General features: G+C 48.6%; 1 protein-coding gene across 2 annotated transcripts in view; it reads left to right on the forward strand.

The window, feature by feature from the left end:
- GATA4 (GATA binding protein 4) overlaps window positions 1-12,630 on the forward strand; it is a 343,627-nt gene that overhangs the window by 262,817 nt on the left and 68,180 nt on the right. Inside the window, exon 1 of one of the 2 annotated variants that reach the window (XM_082468983.1) lies at window positions 11,823-11,864. The exons of the other annotated variant lie outside the window; for it this stretch is intronic. The gene's annotated coding sequence lies outside the window, so the exon portion shown is untranslated. Of the gene's footprint in view, window positions 1-11,822; window positions 11,865-12,630 lie in introns of those variants that run through there. 2 annotated transcript variants of the gene reach the window in all.

Below are 12,630 nucleotides of genomic sequence, written 5' to 3' on the forward strand. Positions count from 1 at the left end.
GGCCCACAAGGCCGCGGAGCTCCCTCTTAGTCCTGTTCCTGGCGGGGCCGACGCTGGTTTGGTCTGAACGCATTTCAACTATTGTGGCGCCATGTAGGCCAGGCCACCTCGGACGGGTGTCGCGCCCGCGGTCTCCAGGGTCGGGTCTCAGGCCCCGGAATCCCCGCGCAAGCGAATGTCCCGAGAGCAGGGTTGGTGGGCGAGAAAGCCCAGACCGCAGGCGGTGGGGTCCGGACGCGCTCCGGGCCCGGGTGTGACCTCGGGCCTGGGCCTGGCGCTGATCAGAACGCTGCCCGGGTTGCCCTCTGCACGGGAGACCCATTTGCGGAGCTCAGAGGCGGTGGGACGCTGGACGCAGGACGCACTGATGGCAGGGGGCGGGTTGGGGGGCGGGCAGGAGAAGGGGGGCTGGCTTTGCCCGCCGCCTGCGGGCCCCTCTCCGTGTGCAGGGCACTAGCGGCCCCTGGACCCGCTCGCCCCGAGGCCTCTGCCTCCACGGTCGGGGCAGCGAGGCTTGTAGCGAAACCCCGTCCCCCGGTGTCCTTCCGGTCGCGACCGCCCCTGTGAAGTCCCTACACTGGCCAAGAATCACAGATCACAGTAGGAGTTTCATCAAAACGGTTATTCTTACACACACACACACACACACACACACACAAACACACTCCATCCCCCAGTTAGGCTGTTCTGCATCTCAACATCCCCGTGCGGAGACACCCCCCCATCCCCAGAGTCGAGGGTCGCAGCGAACCTCCGCAGACTCCGAACCGAAAGGCACTGGATCAGTCATTTCTTGGACCGGGTTTGCAGGGGGTGGGGCATGAATGGCAGGCCCCCGGGGCTCGCAGGTTTAGTGGCCACGGACACCGGGTTCAGGGAGTTTCCCTGACCTCGGCTCAAAGAGCCTTTCAGGCACGGCCCCGCGCGGGGGCTGGAGATAGAGATTTTGCGCAGCTTCTGGACTTGGGGCTTATGGGGGGATCAACGGGTTCCCGGGCCTGGGCACGCTGAGGTTCTGGGGCACTCTTTTATTCACTTCTCGGCCCGCGCCCCAAACTCGACAATTCCCCAGCAAGCCTCCTCCTGGTCTTGGAAAAACTCCCTGCAGATCCTTCCAATACGTCACGTCGCTAAACCCGGGGACAGTGCCGGCAATGCCCCCCGCAGATGCCCGCACCGGGGGGCCGGGGACCAGGCGCCGGTGCAGCGTTAACGAGGGTCAGCGTTGGGCGGGGGTTGGGATGACTGCTGACTTTCTTTAGATACTGAGAGATGGAGTTTCTCCGTCATCCACCGCACTCGTCGTTCTTAGGGATTTTCTTTATTCGTTTAGTATTGTCTTCTTAACTTAGACACGCTCTGCCTTTAAATTTTCCTCTGCGTCTGGCTTGATATTTTCTCATCCCAACCCAAGACCCTTACCCCCTTATAATAAATTCGTTTTTACTAATTCGGGTGTCCAGTTTGCACGCAGAAGTTACCTGATGATGTCTTATGGGATGAATCAGAAGCCTTCCTGTTGGCGAGGTATTTTAACTTCTGAATGTTAAACTACACAGTAGCGGTTTTGCTTGCCCTTAAGGAATTTCTTAAATCTCCACCTCTAAAGAAGTAGCGCCCTACAAAATTATTTTCCAGCTTCTAGGTGGATGTCTAACAAGATTGATTCTCTCAAAATCGTGATGCAGTGTTGTTGTTGTTTAATGCTGTGGAAACATTTAATACTGAGCCAGATGATTTGTCCTGCCACACCATTTATTATGGCTTTCCGCTAACTCCAAAGATTTAGCAGGAAATTGATATGGTATAAATAGATAACTTTCAGTTGTTCATCAGCTAAGATTTTGTTTGCTTTTTGTTATATCAGAGTAGTTCTAGCGTAATAATGATAGAACGATTAGTCTCTCCTTGTAGATAAGTCATAATTTTGAGCATCTATTATTTGTTTTCTGTGGAATTTGTTGTTAGAGCCTATGTGAAAATTTTGTTTCCTATAATAGTGCTGATAGACAGTATATCCTTTTCTTTTTCAGAAAATAACTGGAGACCCAAAAAAAGTAGCTCATGGCGGGGGGAGAAGTGTCAAGGTGTTTTTTTGTTTGTTTGTTTGTTTTTTAAGTTTTTGGCCACACCCCACAGCATGTGGGATCTTAGTTCCCTGACCAGGAATCGAACCCATGCCTCTTGCATGGGAAGGCAGAGTCTTAAGCACTGGACCGCCAGGGAAGTCCCTCAAGGTTTATTTCTTTAAGAAACTTTAAAAAAGAAACTCTAAAGAAACAAGATCATTAACAGATAAAAACTTGACCATGGGAAATTCAGAACGGAGGTCAGAAAGTTAGCTATGCTTCCTCTGCGATGATTCAAGAACAACAAAAATTAGGAAAGGCAGTACCGTACTGGTCACATGTAATAGTCCCTGTTTGTGCAAAAGCATCTCTCTGGTATTAATGGTGTGGGGGGAGGAGGGTTGTTCAAAGTGTTCCTAGCTTCTGGAAAGTTGACAAGCAGAATCTACGAGTCGTAGAACTACTCCCTAGAATTCAGCAGATAGTAGCTACCGACCACCTCGGATACCTGCTTCCTTAAATACTATGGGAATAGGGGCAGGATTTAGGGTTCAGGGCAAGTCCTGCGAAGAGGCTCTGGGAGGAAACCGCCTGAGGGCCCCAGAATTTGTCAGCTCTCCCGGGCCCTGTACTTTCCCCAGGCTTGGCGCGGGGCTGCCTTCGAAAACTCTCAGCTTGGTGGCCGCTCGGGTTTGCTCCAGCCGCGATAACGGAGGGGCTCGCTATCTAATCTAGACAGCAGCATGAACAATCCATTAGACCTCGGCATTTATCCGGGGCGGGGGGGGGGGGGAGGGGCGGGGGCTGGCGCGCCCCACCCGGGCCTAGGAGGCGCTGAGCTGGCCCATTGGAGGCGGCGGGGGGGGGGGGGGGCGAGGGGCGAGGGGCGGGGGAGGAGGGAGGGACGGGGGCTGGCGCGCCCCACCCGGGCCTAGGAGGCGCTGAGCAGGCCCATTGGAGGCGGCGGGGCGGGGGTGGGGGGGTGGGGCGAGGGGCGAGGGGCGGGGGAGGAGGGAGGGACGGGGGCTGGCGCGCCCCACCCGGGCCTAGGAGGCGCTGAGCTGGCCCATTGGAGGCGGCGGGGGGGGGGGGGGGGGGAGGGGGAGGGGCGGGGGAATTAATGAAACTGAATTCGTGTGGACTCACAAGGCGCCCCTACGTGGTATGCTTACGTTGCTGGTAAACTGTAATTCTACCTATTGTCAGTGTAAGGACGAATTAGGATCCCTTTGGGTTTGGAATATCACATTTTCTTTTAAGAATTTCAGTAGATACTTTACAATGTCTAGTTCAAACTCCACGCCAATCAAGGGGCGCTGTAAGATTCCAATTTTCACCAGTATTCCCTGGGACTTGGGAGACTTAAATCCATCCACCCATTCTTTCGTTCATTCATTCGGCAAACATTTACAAAGGTTTCCTCCGCCAGGCATTGTGCCTTGTACTGACATGTTAAATTATTTGCCCAAGATGAGGACTACGCTGGCGACGTGGGCGGAACCCTAAATCAACTATTCCAGCCCCGTGACTGCTCACTTCTTTCCCCCAAGACATACAAATCAGAGACGTTGGGAGTTAGAAGGGCCTCAGAGGTTATCTGGTCCAGCCTTCAATTCAATGCAGGAATCCCCGCCCCAGAAGGCCGCAACGAGGCCCGCGTGGGCTTGAACGAAGCTCCGTGGATTGGAAAGTCTTTCCCTAGAAGAAGTCGGTCTCCGCCTGCCCACACCTAAACTCAGGTTGCTAAGCCCCTCGTGCCGCTGTGACCCCCCAGGTGTCCCGCTAACCCTGCGGGGCCACCTTCCCTTCAGACTTCCCCTGGGAATGTAGTCTCCAGGTGCAGGATACTAACCCCCAAAGAAATGTTAGAGTGCCATTGGCCTTAGTCAAGCTGGCCTGCCTCACCTGTCCATAGGGATTATGCGCTGCCAGTCAGAGTATAGGCAGTAGCCAAAGAACCTCCAGAGCCTGGATTCTTGTCTCAACACAACCACCTACGAGCTGGGTGACCTGGACCCAGTTATGCCAGTGGTGACCAAGTTATTCCACTTCTATTTCTGGCATATTCTCGAAATAAGATGTGTGAATGTGCTTCTCAATAGTGAAGGATGTCACCTTATTCAAAGATAAAATTCCCCCTCTATAATCTGAGATTATTCTCATTTGCTGTTTAAAAACTTAAAAGCTACAAAAGGCAACTTCTGGATAATGACCTCATCACAAAGAACGTTCTGGAAACTTTAGTTCTGATGAGATACTAAGGGCACATTGTCCCTGGGTGAATGTGAGAGTTTAGACTGTAGTGTTAGAATAATGTGATTTGAATCCCATGTCCACTACTTACTGGCTATGTTATCTTGGGCAAATTACTTAACATTTTTGTGCTTTGGTTTCTTGTATTTTGAAATCTTCACAAACCTTAGAGGGCAGACAAGACCTCTCCTAGTCCCTAAAATAATCTCCAGAGTGTAACTCATTAGCCGGGCATCAGTGTCCCTCATGGGTTTGTTTGGCTTTGTTTGTTTTGTTCTTAACCTGTAACTTCAAAACACCGCAGTAGTTAAATTTGTCTAACAAGAGGTATAAATTTACCCCAAAATTCATAAATATGTTTTAAAATTATCTCACCCAAAATTGAGTGTTGCTGGTGGGAATTTTGGATGCAACCTTTCTGGAAGGCAATTTAGCAATATGTATCCCAAACACTACAAGTGTTCATATTTTTTTGACCCACTTTTTCCAGTAATAGCAATTTACCCCAAGGAAATAATCAAGGGTTTACAAGATGCTTTACTTACCAAAATATATGTGGATTTGACAAGGGCACTTCAAACATTTATTTATTTTAAGGAAAAATAGAAAATAACATAAACTCTGAACATAAGAGTTTACTTACATAAACTGCAAAATCCATAATGTAGCCATCAAACTGTTTTCCTTAAAATATTTAATGACATGGGAATATCTCATAATATATTTTTTTAATAAAAAGTAGATTATGAAATACTGTGTGAAACTGGCTGGGTGGGGTGGGGAGGAAGAGAGAGAGACAGACAGACAGAAAACACTAATGTTCTCCATGGTTCTTTCTGGGTGATGTGGTTAAGGACAGATTGTGTTTTCCTTGTTATACTCACCTGTATTTTCCAAATGAACTACAATGAGCTCCTGTTTCTTTGAAATTAGGAAAAAAATTTTTGAGAGGGGTGGGGATGATTGACCAGATCCAAGACATGTCTTGCTTCTTAAGATTTCATGACTATGGTGCTTATGACAAACATTCATTTTAGAGAATTTAGCTTTAAAGTCCCCAAAACTCAATGGACTCAAACTCCAAAAACAGTCCTGGACTCTAGAGACATTTACATTTGGTGGGAGTGATTTTTTCCACAATGGGGTTCTCCCTCCCCCTTTAGAAAATGTTTTCACAGTCATGCAGATTGCCTCAGAATTTCACTTGCAACCTTGAGTGTTGCTGAAATTGAAAACAATAGTCTAAGTTCTTGTAAATTTTTCCTTTTCTAAAAACTCCCTTTGCTGGCAGAAGGATGTGGTGGAATGTAAGGCCAGGTGCTCTCGTCCAGCTGCAAATAAAAGCTGATTATTCAGACCCCAGGAGAAGAAGAGGGGAACTTGGGCAGGGGAAGCAGACCTTTAGTGGTGGCCAAAAAGCTGGTGAGGGTGTTCAGAACGGAAGACCTTTGTGAAAGCAAGAAAGTTAACCACTGAGAACGCGACTGAGGACCACATAAATTACAAGTATTAGTGAATGTCAGGTGCCATTTTCAAAACTGAAATAGTTTTTATTTGTAGAGGAATAAGCAGCAGTTTATAAAGATGAAGGCTGCCTTCCTCCCACTTCATATGTGGAGTGTGCGATGGGGTTGAGGGGAAGGTGGTAACACATAGAAATAGAAACAAAATCCACCATAAACTTAGGGAGCCTTCAAAAAATCTTGTACTGAGATTTTTAATTTAAGGTAACACATTTGGGCAACAGAAGATAAAAGTAGCATTGAGTTGAAGGTCAATTTCATTGATGTTAATTATCATATAAACATTGAGCAAATAAAAAAAATTGTAGTCTGAGTACAGTAGGGGATATCGACTTAAAATACAACTCCTATCCTCTCTCTCTAAGATCTATACTTTTTTTAAACTCTGAGGTCAGCCTTTGGATGGTTGGTTGGTTGGTTGGTTGGTAATAAAGGAATATGAATAGAATTTTGGTAGAACCACAAAATTTTAGTTTTTTGTAGACTGGAGTGAGTTTCTCTCTGCCCTTCTCCATCTATGAGGCAAGCAGGGACCAGTCAGGCACCATATTTATCTTCACGCCACATTTGCCAGCCCCCTGCACCGCACAGGCATGGTGGTAGGTAATGTTTTGAAGAATAATCTCACAGGAGCACATTCTAGACATCTTTGCTGACTGAATTCTCTACAACAAAAATCCCCAGCAACAACTGATTTCTCTGTACTTGTCTCTGAAGGGAACAAACCCAAAGCCTTGAGCCAACCATATGTACCCTGCATCTGGCCAGGATACATCCTGAAGTAAGGGGTATGAGAAGTTAGGGCAACCAGAGCTGGGAAGGGTGCATATTTCCAAAGCCTTCACAGAATGCTTTGTTTTCTACTACCTAGGAATTCCTAGGTCTGTGGGCCAGTAGATTTTTGGCTGATTTTCTTATCACTGTGCCATTTAGCATTCTCAGAAATGTCTCATCAGGCACGGGGTTTTCTTGAACACACACTGACCCCAAGGAAGTATCCTAAGTGCTCAACCTTTATATAATTTTAACATAATTTCCACGTGTAATCAAAATAGAAAGAGAGGTCAAACTATCCTTCCCTTGACCCTACTACGAACTGATTAAACAAACAGTACCTTGATTGATGGCCTCATCTGTAAGTTGCGGACAAGGAATAGCATCTATCAGAGTCCTTTCACATACATATCACATTTGATCCTCACATTTGATTGTTCTTTGGGGTAATCAGTGTGGATATTATTAGAGTATTATGCCCGTTTTATAGATGAGGAAACTGAGACTCAGAGATGTTGCTTTGCCAAAGGTCACACAACTAATAAGTAACAGAATAAAACTCAAAATGCCCTACTCTACCTAATAAGCGCTGCCTTCCCCACCCTCCAGGAATATGCTGAGGATTCCTGAGGTGGTCTATATGAACTGATTTGTAATTGCTCTAATAGGTATTATCAGGATCCCTTAATTCACTCATCTGCAAATCTTGAAATCAAGGAATGACAGAGCTGCAAGGCTCTTAAAGCTGATTTAACACACACACACACACACACACACACACACACACACACAACTTTCATTTTACAGGTGAGGCCCGGGGAGGTTAAGTGATTTGCCAAAGGTCACCCCACGAGTTAGTGGGATATGACCAATGTCATTTTTAAAAATTAGGTAAAACAATTGTATACCAAGCCCATTTTTATGGCTTATTTTAAGCAGGTTAATAAGTATACCAGGCACAGCTTTAAACCCAACTGAGTAAATGCTGACACTAGTTTATAGATTCAGCGGATAAGTAGCAATAAGGAATTATTCATCTCTCATTTATCATCCAGCCTCTCCAAGGTGCGAGTTATAAAGTGAAGCAAATAGCAGTTTGAGAGCCTCCACACATGTGAGATCAAAACAGTGAAAATAAAGTGGTTTGCAAAGCCATACATTTACAATGCGGCTGGGCCCCAGGTCTCCTGAAATGTGAAAGAAAGAAAGAAAGAGAGAGAGGAAGGAAGGAAGAAAGAAAGAAAGGAAGGAAGGAAGAAAGAAAGGAAGGAAGGAAGGAAGAAAGAAGGAAAGAAAGAAAGAAAGAAAGGAAAGAAAGAAAGAAAGGAAAGAAAGAAAGAGAGAGAGAGAGAGAAAGAAAGAAAGAAAGAAAGAAAGAAAGAAAGAAAGAAAGAAAGAAAGAAAAAAGAAAGAAATTTTGTATTTCACAAATAGGCACTTTTATTATACAGAACTCCATATTTGGCCTCCAGAGGCATTCAATCATTAATTCATTCTTTTGAGTGTGTATTGAGCACCTACTGTATGCAGGGCACTGTGGGAGGTATGGAGAATGATTAAAGACTACTCCAGCCATCAAGGACCGTTTAAGCTTAATGAAGTGACAAAATAAAGCACGCGCGCGCGCACACACACACACACACACACACACACACACACACACACACTTGAACCTCGGAGTCAGCGGGTAGGAAAGGGAGACTGCCTGACGGCTGGGGTAGCCACAACAAGGAGCACACGGAGAGGGTGTCCTTGCCACGACCTTGTCCCCCAGCAACATTTCTTTATCATGAGAATAGGGCTGGGAACCGTCACGGCAGAAAAAAAAAAAAAAAAAAGACAGTGAATTGACTGCCCCAATTAAGAACCCAATCCAAAAACCTCGTTTCCTCCACTCAGCTACATGTTAAATACAAACAAACTGGTGAAGAGATGGAGGCGGTCTGCTAGGGTGGGAACAGCAGTTAGAATATTTGTAACATATGTTGAAAATGAATAAAATTAATAGTTGATTTGCTTATTTGGGAGGTGAACACTCATGAATGCTCATGTTATTACCCAGAAGTACTGGTTTATTTTATTATTTTTAAAAAATCAATCCCTGTTCCCCAGTGGTACCCCTGAGGCCCAAAGGTCAATGTCAATAACAGGGCAGTCACAAATCCAAAGTGACTTTGCTCTCAGCTGCCCAGACAAAAGACGCCGTGAGGCTCCTCTTGGAGCCCCACCTTCATAAAATGAAAGCATTTTCCAAGATATTAACTCAAAACCCTTTCATTTGTAGATGGGGAAACCAAAGCTTAGAGAGTCCAATTGATGAAGGGTGACCATTAAATGTATGTGAAATTATGAGTGAATTGTGTACTACGAATAATTACGCAGGACGTTGGGCATAAACCGGGACGTAGGATCACCCCATGAAACAATGAGGGTCATGACAAGGACCAAGTCCAGAACCCTGTCCAGTATGCCCGCCCCCCACCCCCACCCCGTCCACAACTTTGCTGCCTTATTTTTTTTATTTTGAAGACTGGAATATTTATGAGGATAGTTGAAAGCTATTGTCCTGAAATGTATTATGTGCCAAATGCCCCTTTTGGCTTGGTTTGTCCTCCGTCTAGGAGGGGCATGGAATGACTAGTTTTAAATGTCTATGACTCACTGAGACCCTTTACTGCAGCCTCTTTCCCCCACTCACCCCCATCGGGGCTGAGCCCTGATCACCGTTTCCACCTTCCTGCAAAGATGGAGGTGGCAGCGCTCACCACGTACTCTGGCTACCCCAGAGCTCAGTGTGCCTTATCGCTAATCCTCTCACCCTGGTGATTGCACCAGGGTGAGGAAAGCTTGGCCTTGGGATTCAGATTTATAGAGGGGAGCTATCAGTTCCTAAGGCAGCATATTGAAATGGAAAAACGGGGTATGGCCAGGTCTCAAGGCACCTACTACTGGCTCTGCCATTAAATAGCTGTGTGACTCTGGATAAGCCTGTAGCCCTTTCTGGGTCCTAATCACCTCATCTATTAAATGAGTGGCTTGGACCAGAATCCCCAAGCCCCCTTGCAACTCCAGCTCTCCATATCAGTGTCAGTGTCAAAAAGAGGCCGAAGGTACCTGGACCCATAGTCACCCCCCCAAACAGGGGCACTCGGGCTGAGGTGCTGGTGAGGCATCACGTGGCATCTTCTGCACATGAGCTTCTCTATGTCTGCACAGTGGAAGGGACGATGGCACACGTGTTTCCGCCACATCCCTGGTACTACATCTTCAGTCATAAAGGACAGAGATTTACACTGTGTAAGGACAAGCTGGAAAGTCCAATTTTCTGAACTCAGTTCAACAAACTTTTAGAAACATCTACTACATGTTAGAAACTATGGAAAATACAAAGCTATCAAATAAGATTTCTGCCCTTGAGAAGACTGAAATTTGGAAGAGAGGGTTATGGAGACAGGCGGACGTGTGTAGCGATTAAAATGAAATACAATGTGTTAAAGCCTGTGGAAAAGATGGTGGGGAGAGGAAGGGATTGATTCCAGGAATTGAAGTCTTTTTTTAAAATGTGTTTTAATTGAAAGGAGGACATGTGAGAAGAAAGCCCTTGCTTTTTCCCTTCTCTATCCCTCATAGTACCAATGCTTTGCTCATAGTGGCAGTATTTGGGTTCTGGAATCAAACTACTTGCCTGTAAATCTTGGCTCTGCCACATATTAAGCTCAGCAAGTTACTTGATAGTGCTGTGCCTCAGTTTCTTCATCTGTAAAATGGGGGAATAGAGTGATTGTGTAGATAAATGAGATAGTCAATCCATGCAATGTACTTGGCACTGTGCCTGCATATTGTAAGTGCCCAGTGGTAGCTGTTACTCAGTAAACGTTTGCCTAGTGAATGGACAAGTTTTATCTGCAGTCCAAGCCTTTTATCATAGACATGCAGATGGGCCTCACATATTGTGTTTCTCACTGAACACGCTCATTATCTGTGGCTAAGACTGAGTTCAGACTTAGAGGTCTGGTGTTCCCACCCTTCCACTGTGTGGGACCAGCAGTGAGCCCCTTGTTATAGAACCTTTTGAGGAACAGAATGGCACGGTTTGGAGACATCCACTTGGGGAGATTTAATGTCACAAAATGTTGGTGTAGGAAAGCACCCAGCCTCTGCCACTTACAGACAGGAAACTAAAGCGCAGACAGATGTTAAGCAATTTACCTGTGGTCCTGCCACTCACCTGGTGGCGGGTTCAGGATTAGAACCCAAGACTCCCGACTCCAGATCAATGAGCTTCCACCAGTCACCTGCTCCCTAGATCCCAACCGCCTGGCCTGAGCTGCTTTCTGCAGGGAGTCTCTTGGGCCACACCTACCTGGGATCCCTCCCTCGGCTCTCCGTCCTGTGCCCCAGAGAAAAGACTACCTGTTTCCCAGTTCTTAGGTCACATCTAAGAATGAGGGCCCTTTACCTGTCAGAGCTAGCCCTTGACTCAGACTGGGTGGGCGGGGGTCGGGAGAATGGAGAAAAGAAAAATCTGAGTCCTTTAGCACTTCGTGTTAAGTTGTCTGCAGGGCTGACTTACTTCTTTAATTCTCACTAAGCGAAAGTGCTTTGCAGGTACTGTGTTCACGATCCCCACATGAGTGTCACCCACAGAGAAGGTGGCCCTGGGGGCTTTCATTAGAAAGGCAAAGGGGTAAGGCCACCTGCCCTAGTTCTGCAGTCCGTCAGGCGCTCAGATAGCTGCTCTTCTAAAACGGGGCAAAGACAAGATGGAGGAGCGTGGAACTGGGAGAAAGTGAGCGGGAGGTTGAGCATGAACTAAGCTGGATCGTATCTTTTCAAGCCGAGCAAGTGAAGTGTTTTCGCTATTATAAAAGCGAAGTTGGAACCTCAGAAACGTACAAAAATGGAGAGGGGGGATTCCACGCTGGAACCTTACCGTCTTTACATGTAGGTGCATTGACTTTTATTCATCTACCTGTCTTGTTTTCTATCACGATATAAAAATTCGAACGAACCCAAATGGAATGTTCGCCGGGGTCCTGATTTTGCTCCCCTCACGCGGGCGTGAGTGATGCCCGGGAAACTGACGACTCCCCTCCTAAGCTGTGTTGCACGAGACACTCCTGGCGGCGGCGGAGTCCCGCCTCGCGGGGCGCGGCCCCTCGGCCGGAGCAGGCGCTCCTCTCCCGGGCGCGCGGCCGGAGGGCGGGCGCCGAGCTCGGACGTCGGCACGGACCGCGGCCGCCGGGTAAGAGCGGAGGTCCGGGCGCGGGCCGAGCGAGCGCGGGGGCTCCGCCGGGGAGGCTGCGGCCGCGGCCCCCGGGGATCCGGCGCGGGCGAGCGGGGGCGGGAAGCCAGGCGGCGGCGGGGAGGGAGTGGGGCCGCGCACCGGGCGCCGGGCCGAGGAGGCCCTTCCGCGCCCGCCGCCCCCTCCGCGGAGCCGGGTCGGGGCGCGCCGGGGGGCGGGGGCGGCCGGCCGGGGGCTGACCCCGAGCGCCGCCGAGTCTGCGTCCGCCCGCCGCCCGGCGCTCGCCGCCCGCCGCCTCGGGTTACGCGGCGGCCGTCGGCGCGCACCTCATCAATAAGGCCTGACAGGCCGCCGGCTCCGCTGCCATCCATCACCCGGCCCGCGCGGCCAGAGGCGCAGAGCACCCCTCGCGGGGCACGGGCCACGGGAGCCGGCGGCCCCTCGGGTGAGCGGGACCCAGGAGAGGCCAGCGGTCACCAGGGAGCCGGGCGGACTCCACGTGAGCCCGAAAACAGACCCGCGCGACTCGGAGGCAGCGTTTTCTATCCATCAACAAATATTTGACTTTATTCCACCTCTTAATCCCAGTGTCTTTTAAGAACGTGTTCATTTGTTTTTAAAGAGCCGCAAGGGAGCTTAGAAATGATCTAGCACATTTCACAGATGAGGAAACTGAGACAGAGTGGGGACTGGGCATGCCTGAGGTCACGCAACCTGGTGGCGATGCAAACGAGAGGCCAGGTCTCCTGACCCCCCGATTCCCAGC

The sequence above is a fragment of the Balaenoptera physalus genome (genome assembly GCF_965194825.1).
Source record: "Balaenoptera physalus genome assembly, chromosome: 7".
NCBI lineage: Eukaryota > Metazoa > Chordata > Mammalia > Artiodactyla > Balaenopteridae > Balaenoptera > Balaenoptera physalus.